Source organism: Telopea speciosissima, chromosome 9, assembly GCF_018873765.1.
Source record: "Telopea speciosissima isolate NSW1024214 ecotype Mountain lineage chromosome 9, Tspe_v1, whole genome shotgun sequence".
NCBI classification, from domain to species: Eukaryota; Viridiplantae; Streptophyta; class Magnoliopsida; order Proteales; family Proteaceae; genus Telopea; species Telopea speciosissima.
The window spans coordinates 43,043,303-43,055,513 of NC_057924.1; the positions used below are offsets into that span (position 1 = coordinate 43,043,303).

Genomic DNA, 12,211 nt, shown 5'->3' on the forward strand with positions numbered 1-12,211 from the left:
TGTCAGGTCAATCATGTGGTTGATCAAACCTGCATCAATCGGAAGATCAACTTGAGGGGGTCAAAAAGCCATTTTTCATATTGTGGGCCCCACTGATCCTTGGGGTGTGTGCCAAACCCTTATGGCATCATAATGTAGGGTTGTTCCTAGTCCAACCATACCCATTTGTGTGAAGCCTACCTCTAAATCGAGTCTAATTTGAACTTGTGAAACCTCAGGTTTGGGTTCAACTGCTGTAAGTGCCTCCGTATTGTTGGCCTTGTCTGTCGAAGTAGCGGATCGATTCCTCAATCCACCAGACTCCGAAGAACCATCCAACATAGCCCTAATGGAATTCAAAGAGCCTGGAGAAGCCTCACACATTGCCTCTGCATGCGAAAGATGCTGGACAGAACATATGCGAGGTCTATCCATTTTGGATGTAGAATAATAGGTAATACACCTCTCAAGTTATTCAAACAAAATTTCTTTTTTGTAATCCGTGCTGATCGGCTGTGTTTATCGGACTGCTACTAAAGACTGGCCTTGCCGGCTTAATACTTAGTTTTTACCCCGTGGGCCTGCACATTTTAATTTTGTTAAAAACCCTGTGTCATATATCAGTATGGTCTAAATAACACCCAAGGCATAATATTCCGATTTCGGCATCGGAATCCACTTAGAGCCAAAGTCATTTTCCAAAACCCATTCTCTTAAGTTCCCTAACCAAACATGCCCTAAGGGCTAGGATATATAAACAACACTTAGCCTTTGAGAATGAATTTTCAAGGGCTAAAGCTTAAATCAGTTTTGGAAGGAGAAGAAGCTTGGAGAGAGTGTTTGGAGACCCCTTTGTGGACTGCATGCTACCAATTTCTTTTCTCATTTGTGTTGATCATCAATAGGTAACCTCCTAATCCCTTCCATGGCTTTCAATTATGCTTTTAGGCATCAATTAAAGTCCATTTTTGTGTTCTTGAGTTATCACAACTCAATTCCTCCAATTGTTCTTCAATTCTTCCAAATTATTATTTGGATTTGTAATTGCAAGTGTAATCCTTTGATTATGCATGCCATTAGTTCTAATTAACTTTAATTGTGAGTTCATCATCTTCCCTAAGCCTCTGGACCCTTAGGACTGAGTTTGGAGACCAAACCAGCCAAACTCCTGTAAAATCTTGGTTATCGTCAAGGACCCGGATGGAAAGGACCAGACGTCCGGACCTTGACAGGGCCAGACAATCAAGGTCCCTGTTGTGTGGTGTTTTTGACCTAGTTTGGGCTGGGTTTGGATGCATGCCTTGTGTGACCTATTCTAACCCTCTGTAACATCTTACTAGGGCCTTCCTACTATCTTGAATTGCCTCTTTGATTTGGGGAAAACTCTTCTAGTTACTTGGCTCATTCCAAGATCTAAGGTGAGTTGGGGTTTGGCTTGACTTTTTATGTTTCCATATTTTGATACTTGCAATTCTAAGAATCCCCATGCGTGCACTATGTAATACATCTGATTCTTGTTCCTCATTTATCAATCATATACCTTATTGTTAAGACTAGGTTCTAATCATGACTAAGTAACGTATGTTAATACCATGTAATTACTATGCTTGCTGAAATTATGTGTTAAGAGATGTAGATTTCTTATGGATTGCTTCTATTGAGCATGATGGTTATGAAATCAGATGTTGTGGATATTTGTTAAGAAATGAATCATGTCTTGATGTATGCATATAAATTCCTATGTCTTTGAGTTGACGTGTATATGGAACACGGTGAACTCTTGGACATAGCATGTCATCATTTAGAACATGCATGGTTTCATTGGAAACCCTATGCTACAACCCTTACTAGCAGGGGTTTAGGTGCTGGGTAATCAAGCACTTGATGGTTGGAGTAGGGGGTATACCAGGGTCAGAGTGTCCTTGATTATTGGGGTCTGTCCGAAGGTTTGGTACTGGTATCAAGCGTGGAGGTGGGCTCCTTATGATAATGGCTGAGGAGGTATTGCACCAATGAAGGAGTAGTGACCCAAGATGCTTCCCGAGTCAGTATTGTAGCTTGAACTTAGTGACATAGCCTATTTGCTAGGTGGATAATTTAAAAAAGAAATTTTGCATGCATCATTGGAATGTCTATGTGTTTCCCTGTCATTGGGGTCAATGGAGCTCACATTCGTAGAAAACCTTTTTTAGATGTTTGTGCAGGTGATGGATCACCTGTATATGAGTATGTAGACAATGGTGGTGAGGAGTTTGCAGAACAAGAACCTGAGGGACATGACGGGTCTTACATCTGTGATCTATATGCCTTTTTGTAGGTGGGCCTAATGGTTTAGGCCAAACCTTTTGTTACCTTCCTTATATATATTACTTTTACTTTCTTCCGTTGTTTCAATTATTTATGTTAGTATTTGCCTGGGTAAGAGTGCTGCATTGTGCTCTTGGTAGTCTTGGGTGCAAGATAGCATCTGCTCATACTATACCCGGACTGGTCGTGCGGGGTGTGACAACTTGGTATTAGAGAATTTGCGCTTACCGGCACTCTAAATACCAATGTAACAACATTCTTGGTTCACAAATCCAAAGGTGAACCTATAACTTGGTTTAAAAAAAATAAAAGTCTGAACTAAAAACCATCATAAGTAATAGAGACTAATTAGCAAGATACTAAGTGGTAGTGAGAAACTGTAATGATGGGAAAGAAAAGAATAAAATATAACCAAACATGGGATTTTATTGAAAGAAATTCACATTAACATATAACCAATGAGTTGTAATACAAAATTCAGCAATGAGACTGTTGGATATAATAAGCAGGATTATAAGACATGAGAGGAGAGAAACTATATTAAAACCTAAAACTTAAGATAGAATTCTATAATACACACTGCTAATTACATAGTTCTTTCAAAAAAACCAAAAACTAAGAGGTTGGCACACTGGGCTGCCTCTATTGTGGTGGAGGTGGTGGTGATGGATGCTGTTAGAAGTAGGGAGTCCATTCCCTCATCTGCTTCTCCAGGGTTGCCGCCCGTTTGTCAAGACCTATATTTTGACCAATTTCCTGTCTCACCAATCCCTCTATGGAGCTGAGACGATCCATAAGTAGATTCCACCTCTAGTTCCCATTAGTAGGAGGTAGGGTAGAAGATGTAGAAGCACCCGTACGTGAAGGAAAGACACTGGGCTGAACACTTGTGTGGAAGCCACCCAGTGTTTCCACCTATGATTCCTCAGCCCTGAACCCAGTTCCATCCCCTTCCTCTTCCTCCTCTATTTCCATTAGAATACCCTCAGACCTTTCAGGAGATGCCCTAGAATATAACTCTCTTACATTTATGCCCATCTTGGAAAGAGAACTCGTAGTGAAGTTCACTACCCTTTTCCTAGAACTCTTCTATTCCCAAACCCCTACCTCAAAATGTCGAAAGACTTTTGTATGTAACCTTCCATAAGGAAGATTACCAGTGTCAGGATCATCACCATGTAGGGCCATATTCCACATGATCAGATACTGCAAGTTCATATTTTGATTGCAATAAAGACAGAAAGTAATGTAAGCATGAAGGAGGGACACCTCTATCAAGTGACCTATCTTGAGTAGAATGTTGTAGCTACAAATTCTTGAAATGATTCGAGCAGAAGTTTCAAACTCTAACTCAGACTTCACCATAGTCATAGATCTCCCATCAGTAACTACTAAAAATACCCACTCGTATTCTCCATCCTCAAAGAATTCTTCCACCTCAGTTTTGGGAGTACAGAATCTCCACTTTCCTTCGTTGGATATCCCTAGTATAGCTGCCAACTGACTTGTGTTGAAGGTGATAGTTACTCCCTTCATGTAACTCCTAAGAATGAACTCTCCATCCTAATGGGAAGAGCTTAAGTTGTTGTAGAAATGCCTTATTAACTTGGGATAGCATGACTCACTGAGCTCTAGCATAGGACCCCATCATAGATTCTCAAACCTCTCTTGAATCCTAAACTGCTCCAAGTCTTGTGTTACCACTTTACGCTCTAACTCAACTTGTTTTCCTGTGAAGTGAGCTTCGAATTGTTCTTCTTCCCCTATGCAAGTGAACTAGTAGTTGTCGTATGGAAAAAAGAGACCTTCATTCTCGTTAGCCATCTATTATAACCTGTAGTAAAAGAAGAGAAAATAGATTAAAAAAAAATTAGCAAGTAACCCAAGAGTTTAACACTCCATCCATATGAAACTATGTTGGGTCTGATGAGTTGAGAACCCAACAACCTTAAAGACCTTATGTAATCAACCCAATGGGACATATAACTTGAATAACCATGTAATAAAATTATCATGATTGTAAAGTCTTGCATTGATAAAAAAAAAAAATCTGAAATGTACATGAACCTAAGTTGAATGTAATGCAAGCTAAATGAGTGGAGAAAGAGAAAGTAATAGGTATGAATACCACATGGGAACATTCATGGGTTAAACATACATCTTGGTTTATTCCCAATTCCTAGAATTGTATGATAAAGATTCTTAGAGTTAGGTCAAGCATTCTGTCAAATGGTTTGTGGGCATGGGAAATAGATGAGATTTTCTCAAGATGCTAAAACTCTTCCATTAGGTAATGTTATGAACTAGAAACAACCATTGAAGAGCATAAAACACATAAGGCAACATACAATTCTAACTAAACCCAAAACAAAGCAAAATGTAGGGTAGAGATTTGAGAAACAAAAGAATTGCTGAAAACCAAGAAGGAAATTCATAGTTTGAAGAAAAGAAGGATGAAGATAGGTTAGGAATCTTACAAAAAAGGATTTAGATCCTTGGAATGGAGTTTGATCTTTAAAAACAAGTTGGAGGGCCTTAGGTTGAAGATTCCTCAAGTTGGAGTTCTTTGGAATTGAAGACAAGAGGAGACAATAAGGAGAAATGAGCCTTAGGCTCGATTTTAAAAACCCAGCAGTAAGGAGCCGGTCGTTCAGGTCATTTGACCCAGACAATCCGAGTCCCATCATCCGGGTGGCCTAGACTGAAAATCTGAATTTTTTTTCTTTTTGAGCCCCCTTATTGTGGACCCCACACCCAAGAATACTTCTAATAAATTAGCAAATAGAGAATAAAAAAATTATGATAATAATAATTAAGTAAATAATTTGATTAAAAAAATCATATTAAATCTCTTCCATAGTAGGTTATTTTGGATTCCATATTATGTTCCCTATTTATGAGAGATAGGAGCCATTTAAATTGTTACTGAAATACCGTAAATTTTAATTATGGATTTAATACCCTCTTCCATGTGAGATTATTAGTACCCTAGTGAGAGTACTTGACTTAATTCTAATAGGCTAATAACCTCCATCCTACAATTGGAAATGATCGTGGTACATGTGCTTAACCCATCCCCAGCACTATGAGGTATTTGAGGAGACTAAGAAAAAGGATAAGTCAACTTGAGAGGTCCAAAACCGAAGCAAAGGGTCAGTTAAGACAATACCTAAGTTATCCAGATGCTTGTGAATTTGAAGAAAGACAGTATTTTTTTTATTTAGCCAAAGACGTTAGAGACGAGATATTTGACATTAATTACAAACTATATATAAACAAAAGGAATCTCGAACAATTCACATTTTAGTATCATGATCGAGATACATAAGCCCATTAAGAAGAAGAATTTTGGAGTTGAATACAATCATAGAAACCACAAAAAGAATACTGAGGGAAAGTGAGGAGTCATATAAAACGTGTGAAGCCGGAGAACAAGTGAATTATCATCAAGTGATGGAAGAACAACAGCAAATAATAATTTCACATGACTGGGAGAAATACCACCTTGGACTTGATGAACTTCAATGGTTGGCCTCTTGAAGCTGTCAGGTATTCCTTACTATTATATATGCAAATCTACTCGAATAAATATAAGTCCAACTCCTTCTGCAATGTTTCAAGATGAAATTCAATACTTAACTGTGATCATTCATGCCATAAATTGATCTGAACTTTTATCCTACGATATATTATTCAATGTTAGAACACTTTGTCATTTTAGTAACGTTGTATATAAACCCTCTCAGGGAGTACCATAGTTAGAACAAGCTTCTTCTGTGACTATTCTCACTTTACTCCTCCAAAACAATGGTTCTACCTCCTCATGATCCTCTTCCTCCTATGAACACACAGTCACGCTCTAATGTAGCCTCTACATCAGGACCTAATGATGAAGGTCAACCAGCGGTGGGCATGCCTGATGCACCACCTATTCCATCTGCCCATGAAGTCACCTCCATAGTGGGTAACATGTTGGATCAACAACAACGACAAATGGGGGGATTGCTACAAGATATGCAACCCAATCCCAAACCTTATTTCCACTAAAATAAGCCTACTTCTATTATTGTCCAGCATCACTAAATAATTCTTAAGTCAGAACTAGCTAGAATTTTGGTGGAGTGGTCCGTGAAGATACTGAATCCTACATCTTGACATACTCATTTCTGAGTGCAACAGACAGGTGTGATAGATGTTAGGATGAATTTTAACAGGAAAAGGGATTTGCAATAATGGATTAATAGAACAGAGCACATAAATATAGATAACAGTATAATGATTAGATTATATGACTATGTCATGAACAAAATAAAATAAGATAGTGGAAGAAAAGAAATGCACACAGAAGAACAGGAAGAACAATTGAATATAAAATAGAGAAAAACAACCATAGTTATCATAGCCTATCAAAGCGCCCCTTGAGGTAGTAGGTGTGATTGCTTGCCTTAGGAACCTAAGCGTTTGGACCAAAAACCTGATGATCTTTCTTAGGCAGTGCTAATCTTAGGTATATGGAAATCAGTTTGCGACAAGATTGCAGGTATAGATACAACTCTGATATGCAAGAAATTTTATTTAGCCTATTTGTCAAGGAGAACAGGTCTATAAAATATTATGCTAAACTAATGATCAGATTTGAAGAAGAATAGTTCAACTTGAAAGATCCAAAGTTGAAGCAAGGAGACAACTGAGAGAACATCTAGATTGGGCTGACGCTTGTAGAATTGAAGAGTGGAGATACTTCCTATACCAAGCAGACGCGGTTAGGAGTGAAATATTTTATATTAACTCTCAGCTATACATAAATAGAAAAACACTTGAACAAATTGCACTTTAATCGCATGAGGTACATAAACCAACTTAGAAGAGAAATCTTCAAACTTAATACAATCATCGAAGCTTCCTGGGAGCGGGAAGATTTCATGCGGGAGAGATACCCTCATCTTTTTGGTTTGCCAGGTATGACAATTTTGAGGCCGAAATTTTTATAAGGAGGGGGGAATGTGAATCCCACCTCTAAATCGAGTCTAATTCAAACTTGTGAAACCTTAGGTTCAGTTTCAATTGCTATAAGTGCCTCCACACTGTGGGTGTTGTCTGTCGAAGTAGTGGATCGGTTCCTTGATCCACTAGACTTCAAAGAACCATCCAACATAGCCCTAATGGAATCCGAAGAGCCTGGCGAAGTCTCACACATTTCCTTTACATGCGAAAGGTGCTAGACAGAACACATGCGGGGTCTATCCATTTCAGATGTCGAACAATAGGTAATAACCCTCTCTAGTTATTCGAACAAAATTCCTTTTATGTAATCTGTGCCAATCGGTCGTGTTTATCGGACTGCTACTATAGATTGGCTGTGTCGGCTTAATATTTAGTTTTTACCCAGTGGGCCTCACACGTTCTAATTTTTTTTAAAACCCCGTGTTGTATATCAGTACGATCCAAATAACACCCGAGACATAATATTCTGATTCCAGCATCGGAATCCACTTAGAGCCAAAGTCAATTTCCAAAACCCATTCTCTTAAGTTCCCTAACCAAACATGCCCTAAGGGCTATGATATATAAATAAGACTTAGCCTTTGAGAATGAATTCTCAAAGGCTAAAGCTGAAATCGGTTTTGGAAGGAGAAGAAGCTTGGAGAGTGAGTGTCTGGAGACCCCATTGTGGACTACTTGCTACCAATTTCTCTTCCCATTTGTGTTGATCATCAATAGCAAACCTCCTAATCCCGTCCATGGCTTGCAATTCTATTTTTAGGCATCAATTAAACTCCATTTTTCTGTTCTTGAGTTATCACAACTCAATTCCTCCAATTGCTCTTCAATTCTCCCAAAGTACTTTGGATTTGTATGTGCATGTGTAATCCTTGGATTATATATGCAATTAGTTCTAATTGACCTTAATTATGAGTTCATCATCTTCCCCAAGCCTCTGGATCTTTAGGACTGAGTTTGGAGACCAAACCAGCCAAAATCCTACAAAATCTAGGTTTTGTCAAGGACCCGTATGGAAAGGATCGAACGTCCAGACCTTGATAGGGCCAGACAATCCGGGTCCCTTCTGTGTGGTGTTTTTTACCCAGTTTGGACTAGGTTTGGATGCATGCCTTGTGTGATCTATTCTAACCCTCTGTAACATCATACTAGGGCCTTCCTAGTTACCTTAAATTGCCTCTTTGATTTGGGGAAACTCTTCTAATTACTTCTAAGGTCTAAGGTGAGTTGGGGTTTGGCTTGACTTTTTATGTTTCCATATTTTGATACTTGTAATTATATGAATCCTCATGCATGCACTATGTACTACATCTGGTTCTTGTTCCTCATTTATCAATCATGTACCTTATTGTTAAGACTAAGTTCTAATCATGACTAAGTAACATAAGTTAATACTATGTAATTACTATGCTTACTGAAATTATGCGTTAAAAGATGTTGATTTCTTATGGATTGATTTTGTTTAGCATGATGGTTATGAAATCTGATGTTGTGGATATTTGTTAAAAAATGAATCATGTCTTGATGTATGCATATGAATTCCTTTGTCTTTGAGTGGACGTGTATATGGAGCATGGTGCACTCTTGGACGCAACATGTCATCATTTGGAACATGCATGGTTAGGTTGGAAACCCTATGCTACAACCCTTACTAGCAGGGGTTTAGGTGCTGGGTAATTAAGCACTTGATGGTTGGAGTAGGGGGTACACCAGGGTTGGAGTGTCCTTGATTATCGGGGTCTGCCTGCAGGTTTGGTACTGGGTACCAAGCGTGGAGGTGGGCTCCTTATGGTAATGGTTGAGGAGGTATTGCACCACTGAAGGAGTAATGACCCAAGATGCTTCCCGAGTCAGTATTGTAGCTTGAACTTAGTGACTTAGCTTGTTTGTTAGGTGGATAATTTAAAAAAAGAAAATTTACATGCATCATTGGAATGTCTATGTGTTTCCCTCTCATTAGGCTCAATGGAGCTCACATTCATAGAAAATCCTTTATAGATGTTTGTGTAGGTGATGGATCACCCATATACTAGTATGTGGACGATGGTGGTGAAGAGTTCACAGAACAAGAACTCGAGGAACATGACAGATCTTGCATCTGTGATCTGTGTGCCTTTTTGTAGGTGGGCCTTATCACACTCCAAACCACACCCTGGGAGGATTAGGTAGGTGACCCGTATTGCATGACAGCAATCCGCCAAATCCCACGGATCTAGAAGCAGTTAATCCATTCACAGACACACATCCACCATAATACATTATGTAAAACTCAGAGTGTTGCGAAAAAACTATAATTACATTAAAGCATTTAAAAGATAAGGTAGTTCAGGAAATGATAATATATACATAACTGTCTTTGATCATTCTCTCACCCATACCCACAAATAAAATAGTAAAACTTATATCTACCATATACAAAAAAAATATATACATGGCAAGGTAACCCGAGCCCCAAAAAGAAGAAAACAAAAAACTAGAACGGGGAGAAACTCCTGTCAAAAACAAAACTGTGTCCCCAAGACAAAAAGCATCAAGAACACCCTTCACGGGTCATCTTCAGTAGTCACCGAGAACACTCGTACCATCGGTATGACCTCCGTCTGGGTCCACACCAATATAGTCATAACCACCATGGCTCTCCTCCGGGTAATAAGCCTCCCCGCCACAGTGACATCCACCTGCAGAATCATCTAACATAAAACATGTATAACAGAGTGTGAGCTCCACCGAGCCCGTGAATGAAACACATCATCATGCATGCACATGCAATCACAACCACATGAATCCTACATGAGGTGCAGTTCAATTATTTATTAGCCACCTAACATCACAACTAAGGCAAGTTAGTGCTATTATAATCCCCAATACATGTATCCCTGGTGCGGGCTTTCAACCCCTTTCCACGATACACCCATTAAGTTGTCGAAGAGGACCAGTCAGCTCCCGCATCAGCCACCAAGGTCAGCCCGACTAGCCCTCTGTGATTAACCTGTGAGGCATTGATCGAGTCGTTGAACCAATAAAAAATAAACCTAACTAAACACTAATACAGTGGAAAGTATGGGTATCGAACTACAGGGAACAGAGGCTAAGTTGCATAAAATTAAATCAAGTCTAAGGTGGAACTAAAAATGCAAATTAATTAAATTAAAGCTAACACTAGAAACTGATTAAATCAAATAAAAGATGGTGAGAAAATACTGTTTTTAGGTTGAATCAACATTAATTCAGATTCATCATTCAAACTGTCTCATATTCGGCTCATGGCGACTACAAGCCCCATGGTAACCACAGAAAATAGGGTCCCTTCTAGGTATAAAATATCTTGGCAAAATTATCGTCCGATCGCTACAATGAATCGAAAGTTCAAAGAACTCGGGTTTGCACAATCCACTCAAGTATACCGTATCATCGATACGACCACATGAATCAATTCAATACTATTGTTTGGTAGGTTAAATTGAATCACTGAAACAAATTACCGTAACTAGATGCAAACATGATTACACAAAAATCACAATGAGATGCCTAAGTCTTTTCCAAGCAATCAATAATAAAAGAGAATGAATAATTAACTCATCCTTAAAGTATCATCTTCCCAAAAACAGCAGCAAGTTTAGTTACTCATTTAACACAAGTGAAATGAAGAGAAGTTAGGGATACAAGCCAAGGAATTAGAGGGAACAAGAGAGTAGAAGCAATGGCAGCAATGGCGATGGTAGATTCTCTTCCTCTCCTCTTCTTCTTCTTCTTCAAGTCTTCTTCTCCCAAAATCGTAGAGCTAGCCTCCTCTCAAAAAACTAAGAACGAACTCCCCTCCTTTTCTCCCTTGTTGAATATATATATCCCCTTTTTAATTCTCCCCCCTTCCTTTTGAAATCCAATCTATCTCCCTTCTTTTTGAAATCCATCCCTCTTTTTTAGGGGAGAAGTGATATGGGTTTTGAAATAAAAAACCAAAAAAATAATCCAAGGGAATTGGGTTCGACTAGGAGAGTAAGAGAGAGGGAGGGAACGTGCGAGATGGGAGAGATGGAGAGAATGAGTGAGATGGGATGACTTAAAAAAAGTAAAAAGATGTTTAAGAGTTTTTGAATTAACAAACTAGAAGGAGAGAGAGAGAGAGAGAGATTTACGTGGGAGTAGGGCTGTAAACGGCTCGGATTCACTACTATCCGAATCCGAATCCGTTTAACGAATGCAATATCCGAATCCGATCCGATCCGATATCCGATGGATATTTAAAAGGCATTACCATATCTGAATCCAAGAGTTTATCGGATATCTGGACATTATCCAATTCGATAAACTATCCGATTTGTGAACATTACACTTATGGATTTCTGACTCCGATTACATTCTACACCCAATTTTGTCATCCATGCTTTTGCCCTCTGTCACCAAGAGCTGTGAATAACTGTAAAAAAAATCATCTACAGCAGCCCCATTTCCCCAAACCCCCCTCTCGACTGTAAAGAGCTGTAAAAAAAATCATCTACAGCAGGTCAGCAGCCCCATCTCCCCAAACCCCTCCCTCTCGACTCCAACAGTAAAATCTATTCTCCTTTCATTACCCTGCTGTAAGCCTGTAACAGCGAACAACAAAATACAAACAAAACCCCTCGACGTTCACAGCAAAACACTCCTCCCTTCTACTCTTTTTTTTTTTTTTCCTACCATAAAAGTTACCTTTCAAGATCTCCAAGAGAAGGGCTTCAACTTGCATTTCTAACTCATACATAAACGAATCAGATATTCTTGTTTACTAAAAAACAATCATAAAAGTAAACAAAACTCAGATCTAAAGTTCTAAATCCCATCAGGGGTCCAAGAATACCAAAACAAAAACCGAAACAATGGCAAACTGAACTCCTGACCTAGTAACCACTTTTGAGATCATTAACAACATCATGGGGGATGGGTT

At 38.9% G+C, this 12,211-nt stretch overlaps 1 long non-coding RNA gene across 1 annotated transcript; it reads right to left on the minus strand.

Moving 5' to 3' along the window:
• Window positions 1-5,293: 5,293 nt before the first annotated feature.
• On the minus strand, window positions 5,294-12,202 carry LOC122640734. Its single transcript, XR_006329734.1, has 3 exons — window positions 12,078-12,202; window positions 6,052-6,054; window positions 5,294-5,306 (listed from the first exon to the last, which is right to left on the minus strand). It is a non-coding gene; the product is annotated as an uncharacterized LOC122640734 (long non-coding RNA).
• Between the last annotated feature and the right edge of the window lie 9 nt (window positions 12,203-12,211).